Source organism: Benincasa hispida, chromosome 4 (genome assembly GCF_027475165.1).
Source record: "Benincasa hispida cultivar pf3 chromosome 4, pf3_genome.v1.1, whole genome shotgun sequence".
In the NCBI taxonomy this organism is placed as follows: domain Eukaryota; kingdom Viridiplantae; phylum Streptophyta; class Magnoliopsida; order Cucurbitales; family Cucurbitaceae; genus Benincasa; species Benincasa hispida.
Genome location: NC_143481.1, coordinates 31,184,920 through 31,193,526, shown reverse-complemented (window position 1 = coordinate 31,193,526; position 8,607 = coordinate 31,184,920). Strand labels below are relative to the sequence as shown.

Genomic DNA, 8,607 nt, shown 5'->3' with positions numbered 1-8,607 from the left:
ATAAAAGTATCTCTTGAAAACATAATTATAAGCTAGTAAAAGTCATCACCAATTCTGTACCCAAATCTCTGTCATAGAAGCGTAGGGTAAACTCAACATGCACAATAGAACAACTTGTGTCATACTATGCATTGAGAAATCTCTAGACACATAGCAGAGCAAATCTCTATCATACTATGTACTAAGAAATCTCCAGGTACACAATAGAACAATCTCTGTCATACTATATACCGAGTACTTACAAAGTGCATAGCAAAGCAAATCTCTATCATGCGTACAAGTAGAGCGGCCCCCAAAAGACAAAACTTCTCGACTCATGTCTCAAACAGGGTCGTAAAAACCTATCTCTCTCCAATATAATATGAAAACACATTCACGTATACTCTGGATTATCACCAAGGGTACAAGGATCTAGTGGTTTGAAAACACATTCAATATAAAACTCTTTATTCTCAACCATTCTAGTTCACACTGTCTTTGAAAAAGATTTAACACAAATCTCAATCATTTTTCAAGCTTGTAAAACAAAAAAAAATTCTATTCAACAAACTAAAACATTTCAAGATTCTCAAATAGTCATAAAATATGTCAAAAAATTCCGAAACCACAATTTATACTAAAATCATGATATTTTTCAAACTCCATAGCTAGTTTATAGAACTTCATAGCTTCACAAAAATCATACATAATTGTACATAAGTAGCTTTCTTGAAACTTCATAATACGTGCTAAATAAAGTAACAAAAGTATTTAGTAAAAATAAACCAGTATGAAGTCTACTTTTTGCAAGAATCTCGAGTCATAATTCGTCATTCTGATCTTCCATTCGCCTGTATATAATCGAACGTAATATGAGCATTTTCTTGGCTACCAAATAGAACATAATGCTCATTAATTCCAAGTCTTAAGTTAATATCCGCCACATAATCAAATTCATCGCCACCTCATATACTATTCATCAACTCCAGCTTCCTTTCTCTATCTTCACATTTACTCATTTTCTCTCTTTTCTTTTACTCTCATCTCCTTCTTCCATCCCTCCATAACCAAGACTTGCAAGTTTCTTCTTGCTTCTTTTATATATTATTATTATTATTATTATTTTCTCTCCTTTCTATGTCATCCTCTTCATATTACCCTAGACTCAAGGTAAGATTTCCATTTCTCTTTTAAAAGCTCTTCCTTTAGTTATTCCTTAATTGTTTGTGACCAAAACCATAAGTTAAACACAATCCATCTCCATTAAAACTTAAACCCATAAACCTTTGAACAACAAGAAACCAAGAACTTATGTAAGAGTCTCCAAAACTTTTACATCTCATCCATTTTTGTTTTTCCAAATTCTAAAGTAAAAATGCTTACAAAAATTGAAAGATTACCTATCGATCTCTCCAATCCCTTCTTTTGGAAGTAATCTTCGCTTTTCCAGCACCTTCCGGCACGACCACGACATTTCTGACGACCACTTCACCTTGTCATCTCCCTTCCTTCTTTCTCTGTTCATTTCCCTTTCTCTTCTCTCCTTTTCCTCCAACAGAATCGTAGGTTTAAAAAAATTTCATATATTTTTTTTATAAAACAGACTTGTTTGGTGTGGCTTCTAGGGTTGGCAACAGGGTTGGGCAGGATAGCGACTCTCCATTCCCATCCAGCGAGAGATATTTTCTCTCATTCCCACCAGGTGCAGGACCATTTCCGACTTTTTTTAAAAAAATATTTATAAATATAAAAATATTTGTAATAAGTGTATATATATATATATATATATATAATAAAAAATTTAAACGGGGCGGGATATCCTCCTCGTCCCCGTCCCATCCCCGACCGGGGACCTGATTAGGATCTTCGATTTGACTTCCATCCCCGATCAAATCGGAAATTTTGGGTAGAGATCCGATCCCCCCGGAGATTTTTGCCAATCCTACATTAAAGCCACAGGAACCCTCCTTTCAAAATATCAATTTTTTTTTTTCCTATTATGAAAAGCTGCAACTAGAAGCTTAAAGTCTCTCTTTCTCTTTTCTCTCTTTCTCTCTAACTTTCCAAATCATTATCTTCCTCTTCCTCTCTTTTCTTTTTATTATTATTTTTTTATTATTTTAGCAAAAGCTTTTCATAGAAGCTTGTTTCCACTTTATTTCCTTTTACATTGTATTTGTTCGTCGTTTTTTTTCCCACCACAGTCAGTACTTTACCAACTTCGAATTATTTTTTAAATTTTTTTTATTGATCTCCATTCTTTCTTCTCTTAAATTTCAAAATTGAATATTCAATTTGCAATCTCAATTTCTCTATTTCTTCTTCAATCCAAATTTAACAAAATTAAGTAATTAGGACATAAATTTGGGCTCAATAATCTTTTGCCCCTTCTTGTGTATTTGCTAGCAGTTGAAGATGCATGGTGATCTCTTGAATCTTCTTTGTCATGCTACTTGTAATAGCTCATTTGGCTACAAGCGAGGGATCAATGGATGACAGGTGCACATCAATCTCCCTTTCTTTAAATGGATTTGGTCTCAATTCAAGATCTTCATTTCCTACCTCAAAAGAATTCAAATAAGCCACATTCAAAGTAGAATTTACCATTATACTCACCTCAAAGATCGGTTTTGTAAGCCATGGTCATTGATCCACTGTATCACTTAAAATGGATCATCTCCTCTTGGTTGAAGTTTAGGCTTGCTAATATGGAAACATTTCCTTTCGATAGATGAACCTGAACCCAATCACATGGTTTAAAAATTATTTTTTTTCTCTCTTGTTTTTGCTAGTGACTATCTTTTGATTCTTCTTTTCAGTCCTTTCTTTGATTTCTTCATGTAAATTATTGATGTATTCTACCTTTGAAAGAGTTCCATCACTCGTAAACATAATAGGTTGCTTAGGTGACATATCTAAAGAAGTTAATGGATTAAAGCCATACAAAACCACAAAAGGTGAACAATGGATGGTGCTATGTATTGCTCTATTGTAGAGTTTTAAACCGAACTTAGATGGCCAAACAGAACGCACAAACAACCAGCAGAATAAATGCAATAAAGAATGAACACAAGAATATATAGTGGTTCTACCAATTTAGTCCACATCCACTTTGAGAACCGACTTGAATTAATTTTATTACGAGCAATGAGTTATTTACAATTATAGATAATCAGCAATAATTACCAATTTATAATTTAGTTACCCACTGATATCGAGAGATCCACACACGACATCGCCTCTAAAATCGAGAACAACCCGCTAAAAAACAACCAACGTCGAGTGCACTGTAGCTCGACTCTGACTGGCGAACCCCTGCAGTCCCACGCTCGCTCTGTCGCAGATGATTGGCGAACACCCACGTCAAACGCCTCTGACCAGCGCATTGCAGACACACGTCGAGTGATCCTACCATAGGACGCAGCCTACTGCTCGAGTGATACTACTGCCAAAAGAAAGACACTGCCAGGCACAACCACTGCAAGATGCACTGACTGGCGAACCCCCACGCAGCCAACGCCGGACGAAGAACTACCGTCAACACACACTCTCTCTGCGTGTGTATTCTCAAGTCGGCTGCCACCCCTCCCCTCTCCTCTTATTTTCTTAAGGTTCATGATTATCAACCCTAAAGAATAGAAGATGGGTTTATTTACAAAATTGTCATTTGCTCATAATTAAAAGAATGCCACTAAGCCTTTAATTTTACCAAAAATCCAATAAGCCCAATTAAATTCCTGGTTATTTTCTACAAATCTCCTTCATAACAAGAATATTTAAGGGCCAAGTTAATTCTTCAATCTCCGTATCACCCAAATTTAATATTCAGCCCATCTAACAGGTATATAAACCTATGGGCTGGAAGAACCTTGGTTAACATATCTGACAAATTCTCAATTGTATGAACCTTGACTAGCTCAATCTTTCTAGGTCACAACTTCTTTGATCAAATGAAATTTGACATCAATATCCTTAGACCGTTCATGATGAGATGGATTCTTCACAAGAAGAATAACACTCTGGCTATCACAACGGACGATGGACATGAACTCTTGCAACAACAACTCACCAACTATCCTTTTCAACCACACTGCTTCTTTAACAGCTTCACCCACTGAAATATACTTTGACTCAATAGTAGACAAAGCAACAATTAACATAGACTAACCTTCCAACTGACCACATTACCAAACAAACAAAAAATATGACCTGATAGAGACCTTTTGTCAAGATCTGCAACATAATCTGCATTTGTGAAGCCTTCCAACAATACTAATTTATCACAATCCCTGCTAAAATACAATGATACACACCTTTCAAATATCGAAGTACCCACATAACTGCATTCCAATGCTCCTTCTCAGGATTTGACACAAACCTACTTATCATACTCAAAGCATATCCCAAGCCAGGCCTAGTACAAATCATCAAATACATAATGCTTCCAATAGCATTACAATAGAAAATGTTAGACATCTCTAACCTTTCTCATTCAGTAACAGGAAACTGAGACGAAGAAAGCCTAAAATGAGATGCTAAGGGTGTCGAAACCGCCTTACAACCAGACATATTATACTTCTCAAGCAGCAGTTTATGCACATAACTCTCCTGCAAAATGGTTAACAGACCTTTCTCCCTATCTCTTTTCACATCCATGCCTAGGATCCTTTTCAGTTCACCTAAATCTGTCATTTCAAATTCATTACTCAACTGTTTCTTGAGATCACAGATTTCAGAATAATCCTTAGACACCAAGATCATATCATCTACGTACAGTAGTAAATAAATATATGTACCTTTCTTAGATAGTTTCCTGTACATGCAGACATCATATTAGCTCCTGTGAAACCCCTGCTTCAGAATAAAAGTGTCAAACCTGATATACCACTGCCTCGGTGATTACTTCAATCCATAGATGGACTTGTGAAGACGACAAACCATGTCTTCCTTTCCTTTCACCTCATAGCCCTTAAGTTGAGCCATGTAAATCACTTCCTCCAATTCTCCATGAAGGAAAGTTGTGGTGACGTCCATCTGTTTAACAAACATATCAAAGTGAACAGAAATAGATAAAATTAATCGAATGGATGAATGCCTCACCACTGGAGAGAAAATCTCATGAAAGTCAACTCCCTTCTTCTGAGTGTAGCCCTTGGCTACCAGTCTAGCCTTATACCTAGGCTTACTATCACCTCTTGTACCTGACTTGATTTTATAAATCCGCTTTGACTGAATAAGTTTTTGATTAGGAGGCCTTGGAACCAATGACCATGTCTGATTCTTCTACAACGAGAACAATTGTGCTTCCATAGCATCCTTCTATTGTTTCTTCAAATCAAATACAATTGCCTCCTCAAAAGTAAGAGGCTATACTTCAATACTGTCAGCTATACAAGTAAGAGCATAAGTAACTAAATCAGCATAACCATACCTCATAGAAGCCTTTTTCACCCGCTGAGGCCCGTCACGTGTAAACTGATAGTTCTGTAGGTCACTGCTACTTGAAATTTCTTCACCAAAAGCTCCCTCATCAATCAAAGTCCTTTAAAGTTAAGGCTATCCACTATCAAGACTGGATGACTGATCACTGGATTTTCTTGAACTAATTGATGGTTGTGCTTTAGAATCAATTCTAACATTTGCTTCCACCTGATCAACTGTTTGCTGTTTCTGTTGCTCTTTGACACAAAATGGCATCTCTGCTTCATTAAAGATCGCATCTCTGCTGATAATACATTTATTTTTCCCTTTTCCAAGCACCAAATTTTATATCCTTTAACACCCTGAGGATAGCCAATAAACATACATTTCAGTGCCCTTTTATTCAGCTTCCTTTCTTTAACATGAGCATAAGCTGAACATCCAAAAACTCTAAGATGATCCAAACTTGGTGCTTTTCCTGTCTATATCTCTTGAGGAGTCTTTAGGTCAAAGGCGGAAGATACACCCCTATTAATGAGATAATAGGCTGTTTGGGCAGCTTCCCTCCAAAACTTCAAGGGCAATGATGCATTTGTCAAGAGACATCTTGTACGCTTCATAATTGTTCTGTTAAACCTCTCACCTAAACCATTCTATTATGGAGTGTACGTAATAGTGAAATTCCTCGTAATTCTCTCAAATTTGCAAAACTTATAAATTTGTGATTCATAAATTCCAAACCGTTGTATGTCCTCAGATACTTTACCTTACGGTCTGTTTGGTTCTCAACCTACTTTTTCCATTCAAGGAATTTCCCAAAGGCTTCATCCTTCTGTTTCAGTGAATACATCCACACTTTCCTTGAAAAGTCATTGATGATCGACATAAAGTATGTCGAACCTATTGGGATTGGTGTCCTAATTCTCCCAGAGTCTCGTTGTTTTGTAAAGATACACATTGTTCAATGAATAAAATAAGTGTTATTTAATTCTGACATTTACTCATATCCAATAAACAAAGCTCCTTGGTTATCTTATGTGAACTTAAGCATGTATATGTGATATACAAGTGGATCATGCCTTAAGTGATAACCTAAATCGGTATGTAATATAAGGATTAAGGTGGGATACCTGATCCTGGTGACACTACGGATACAACCCACTTTGTAGAGGTTTGCAAGTGTTGTAAACTACCACAGATGGTTAATCCTGACCATCATGTGGAGATGTGGAGTGGGGGTGTCCTATACAAAGAGTTTGTATAAGACCTGAACCATGAGATGACTAGACTCTGTATATAATGCCATTGATACTAGAGACTTGCATCTCACCTAAACGACCATAGGTGACACGACCTCAATCCTGAGTGTTTTGTAAACTTCTGCCTTTGAGGGCGGTCCTTTGATTAGTATGGGTGAGAGTGGCCAGATTGCCAACTCAACATGCCTACCTTTTTGGGGACTTGTCTGATCTGGGAGCTGAGAACTCAATTCACAATATGGAATTCACTCCTTTCCCGAAGCAGGGATAAGTAGAGAGATTGCTCCCTTAAGGGATGATTCCAAGGCTTGAACATAATGGCCACAATTTCTCTTTCGAAGAGAAGACTCGGTCATAGTAGGACTATGATTTATGTTTATTAGAGGGATCATTGGTACTTAAGGAGACAGATGTAACTACAGTGGCATAACGGTTATTGGCCCAGCTGTACTTACGAGCGATCTGTGAAGGGTTGTCGCACCACTGATTGGTTAAGATGAACACATAATATATCTGTAGTGAGGAGAGTTCAGTTGTCGATCTTTAGTGGAGTGTCTGGCAGTTAACGGATGGTGGATCCCGTGACTAAAGTGTTTAGTCAGTTAGTAATGTACCATTGGAGCTTCGCATCTACAGGTCCATGAGGTCCCTTGGTAGCTCGGATTCAGGTTGAAGGATCAAGTTCTTGGTGTTGATTTGAAATGTTCAAATTGACAAAAGGTATTTTGATTATATATAATATAATTGATATGATGTATGAGATACATCTAGTAGAGGATTGCTGTAAATGAGATTTACATTAAGTACCATGGAATAGAAAAAAAAACTATGGTTTATATGATTCATGAGATGAAATATTAAAACTATAGGTTATAAATATAGTATGATAAGTTGGTTATCATTTATGTTTATAATAATATTAATTATTAGATAGTTAATAATTTTTCTTTTAAATAGCCAAAATAGTGGGTGGTTATTGATCATGGTAACCGTGAGTATAAAGGAAATCAGTTTCCTATTTTGAAAAAAAAAGGTTTTTTACAAAAGTTTGAATAGAATTTTGAGTTTTCTCTCCGGCAAAAAGAAACTCACGGAAGTCGTCAAGTAAATATAGATTTACTAAACCAAACTACCTTATCAAGCCACTTACTTAATGTCTAGCTTCCTAACAGGTAGACGGTTGGGCTAGGTAAATGATCATACAGGTGCTAGCAAAACAATCATATAGTGTTTACTAAACGATCGCATAACTTTGCTAAACGATCGTTGGCCTAAGGTAAACGATCGTGTAGAATCGACCGAGCTAAACGATCGCATAGCTTTTCTAGACGATCGCATAGCTTTATCTAAACGATTGGGCATCAACCTATACGATAGGTCTCTGACTTTTTTTATTATTATTATTATTTCATCAATGCAAGTGCGATGGCTTGCGGTAATAAATTTCTCTTTATTACTCAATCATTCACCATTTAAAGTTCATTGCATTAATTACAAAAAAAATATCAAGGAATTTAAGACGAGACAGAATTAAATGTAAAGAAATAAATGAGGAAATAAATTCATAAAGTCAAAATTGAATTAAATGAAGAATTGAAGATAGAATTCAGAATTTAAAGAGACAGAAATTCAATAAAACATTAAACATAGTATTGAGATATGGACCGAAAATTACGTTGTCATGAGTGATCGCAATCCAAATCTCCACAGGCGATCAGGCTTGCCTGCTCAATGTCTTAAGGACATTACTCCTTTCCTGTAGATCCTGGGGCTTCTGAATTGCTAGGCAACGTTCCCGGTACTCGACTTCTTACCTCAGAGGCCTACTGGCCCACCTGAATCTCCAGATTCCTTTTTGAAGATGCCTGCGTTTACATTACTGTGTCGTTTTTATCCATATATTGCTTCAGCAGTGTCTCTAACGAGCTTCCCGAGGTGTTAGATGATG

General features: G+C 36.5%; 1 long non-coding RNA gene across 1 annotated transcript; it reads right to left on the bottom strand.

The window, feature by feature from the left end:
* Positions 1-610: 610 nt before the first annotated feature.
* LOC120075337 (uncharacterized) lies at positions 611-2,049 on the bottom strand. The gene is made up of 2 exons (XR_005481303.2): positions 1,380-2,049; positions 611-830 (listed from the first exon to the last, which is right to left on the bottom strand). It is a non-coding gene; the product is annotated as an uncharacterized LOC120075337 (long non-coding RNA).
* Positions 2,050-8,607: the final 6,558 nt, after the last annotated feature.